Genomic DNA, 3,015 nt, shown 5'->3' with positions numbered 1-3,015 from the left:
GGCCTGCGCACTTGAGAGACCAGGACTCCTGCTCCCGACTTGGCCCAAAAGCAAGCCAGTTCCCGCCCCACCCCCAGTTCCCACCCAGTCCCACGGAGGCACGGGTCTTCATGGTGAGTGCGAAGCCTACTATGTTCTCTTCAGAAGGGGGGTGGGGGGGCGGCAATAAAGAATGGGAGCAGGGGACGGGGGAGAGGAAAGAATGTGGAGCATCCACGATGAAAAGGTGCTTGAGAACGAGGCTCAGAAGCCTCACAGGGAGGTTTGTTCTATTTGCGAGGCCCTCAACTGTCCCTTAGGAAAGGCGGACAGCGCAGTTGTGAGGGCTCCCTGTGCGCTGAGCCTAGTTCCATAGCCAACTGGAATTGGCCTGTTTCCTGGTCTGAAAAAAATGGATTAAGCATGTCCCAGTGCCTTCACTGAGCTTTGAGGGCCAATTGAAATACTATATAAAGAAAATGAGGGAAGAAATGAGAAAGAAACGGAAGGGTGAGAAACACAAAAGAAAGATTGGAAGGAACCTGCAAACCTACTGTCATTTAAATAGAGAATATAGTCAACAGTGTTGTAATGATGGTATGATGCCAGGTGGGTACTGGAAATATTGGGGAACACTTTGTAAAGAATATGATTGTCTAACCTCTATTCTGTAACTAATATCCCAATGATTCAATCATAAAGCCCTTATTATAAAAAGCAAGGTTAGTGAAATTTTCTGTGAAGGGTCATATCTATACAAATAAAAGCCTTGGGGGTGATCAGGCCAGCAGGGGAGTGGTTAGGAGGTGATCAGGCTGGCAGGCAGAAGCAGTTAGGGGCAATCAGGCAGGCAGGTAAGTGGTTAGGAGCCAGCAGTCCCAGATTGTGAGAGGGATGTCCGACTACTGGTTTAGGCCCGTTCCCACCCCGGGCCACTAGTATCATAATAAAATTATTTAAAAGCAGTGGTAAAATCTTAAAAGAATACTGAAGAGAAAAGCAGACTACATAAAAGAATAAGGAGGACAGAAGACTTCTTCTTATCAGAAACAATACAATCAGGCCTCGCCAGTTTTGCTCAGTGGATAGAGCCTAAGTCTGTGGTCCAAAGGGTCTCAGTTCTATTCCAGTCAAGGGCACATTATTTGTTTGCAGGCTCCTCCCAGGGCCTGTGCAGGAGGCAACAAATTGATGTCTTTCTCTCACATTGATGTTTCTCTCTGTCTTTCCCTCTCTCTTCCACTCTCCCTAAAAATCAATGGAAAAATATCCTTGGGTGAGGAAAAAAGGAAGAGAGGGAGGGAGGAAGAAAGGAAGGAAAGGAAGGGAAGGAAGGGAAGGAAGGAAGGAAGGAAGGAGGAAGGAAAGGAAGGAAGGAAGGAAGGAAAGAAGGAAGTGTTGTAATTATTTTAGACTTAATTTATTTTAAATGGATAAGAATGGAGAGGAATGTGGCTAGGAAGAAGGGAGGGAGGGAGGGAGGGAGGAAGAGCAAAATCTTTAAAGTACTGGAAGAAAAACATCAGCCTGGAATTCACTATCCAAAAGAAATATCTTTCAAAATTGAAGGCATAAAATATGTTTTTTAGAAATCAAAGAGTTAAAAGTATACTTCACTACCAAAACTGCACAACGAAAAAGAAAATGATAAAAGAATACTTTAAGCAGAAGAAAAATGGTATCAGACATAAATAAGAAATACAGAAATTAAAGATGAGCACCAGAAACCATAATTGCATGAGTAAATATAAAGACTGTTTTTCTTATTATTTAAATCTCTTTAAAAGGGCTTCTGCTTGGGGGTGGAGGTGGCAGGGGAGAGGTCAATGGGGAAAAAAGGAGACTCATGTAATACTTTAAACAATAAAGAATTTTTTTAAAAAAGGTAATAGTTTACAGAAAAACTAGTAACAATGTGTTGTGCAATTTATATTATATGTAGTAAGCCATATGATGTGTATGAAAACAATAGCTCAAAGGCTGGAAAGGGAGAAATGAAAGCCTATTATTTGGAGGTTCATGTATATGAAGTGATTTAATGTCACTTGAATATGACTGTATTCATTAAAAACAAGACCGTCAACCCTAAAGTAACCAGTAAAGCAACCAATTGAGCAGCCAATATAAATACAGATTTTTCTACCTGGAAATGGTGTCCTGTTATAATATACAACTAAACATTTTAAAAATACATTTTATTGATTTTTTACAGAGAGGAAGGGAGAGAGATGGAGAGTTAGAAACATCGATGAGAGAGAAACATCGATCAGCTGCCTTCTGCATATCTCCTACTGAGGATATGCCCGCAACCAAGGTACATGCCCTTAGATAATATTTTCAAGATCCATCCATGTGGTTGCAAATGGCAGTATTTAATCTTTTCTTAGGGTTGAGAAGTATTTCATTATATACACATATAATAAACAATTTCTTATTAAAAAAAACAAGGGAGGTTGACTTGCCCTATAAAAAATCAGGCCTAATCTAAATTTTTAATCATCAAGGATCTCAGATATTGGAGTAGGAAAAGACAAGGACAATGAAACAGAATTGAAAGAGCAAAAACAAATTTTCTTTAAGCAATAGTATTTTCCTGTGACTGCATATGCTTCTAGGAGATCCAATTAGGAAGCTAAAGTAGAAAGTCAGGTGATAGCAGAAACAGAGTTAATAAGGAGTCAGCAAATTGTACACCAAATCTGCCCTGCTGCTTGTTTTTGTAAATAAGTTTTTATTGGTACACAGCCCTGCTCATTCATTTATGTATTATCTGGGATTATTTTCATACTACAGAAGCAGATTTGAGTAGATGGAATAGAGATGGTGTGGCCTCAAAACATAAATAGTTATCTAGCTCTTTAGAGTAAAAGTTTGTGGATACTTGGAATAAGAGATAAAATATTAATTAGGGGGAGAGGGAAAATGGCGGAGGTATAAAGGGACGTGTCCTGTGCCTCCTCCTGGAGCAGATAAGGGTGAGCAGCTGAAACAGGTAACATACAGCCCGAATAGGCAGAGGATTTTCAGCTGAGAGCC

This window comes from Myotis davidii, unplaced genomic scaffold (genome assembly GCF_000327345.1).
Source record: "Myotis davidii unplaced genomic scaffold, ASM32734v1 scaffold1514, whole genome shotgun sequence".
Lineage (NCBI taxonomy): Eukaryota > Metazoa > Chordata > Mammalia > Chiroptera > Vespertilionidae > Myotis > Myotis davidii.
The sequence above is the reverse complement of the archived record's forward strand: the minus strand, read 5'-3'. Positions refer to the sequence as shown.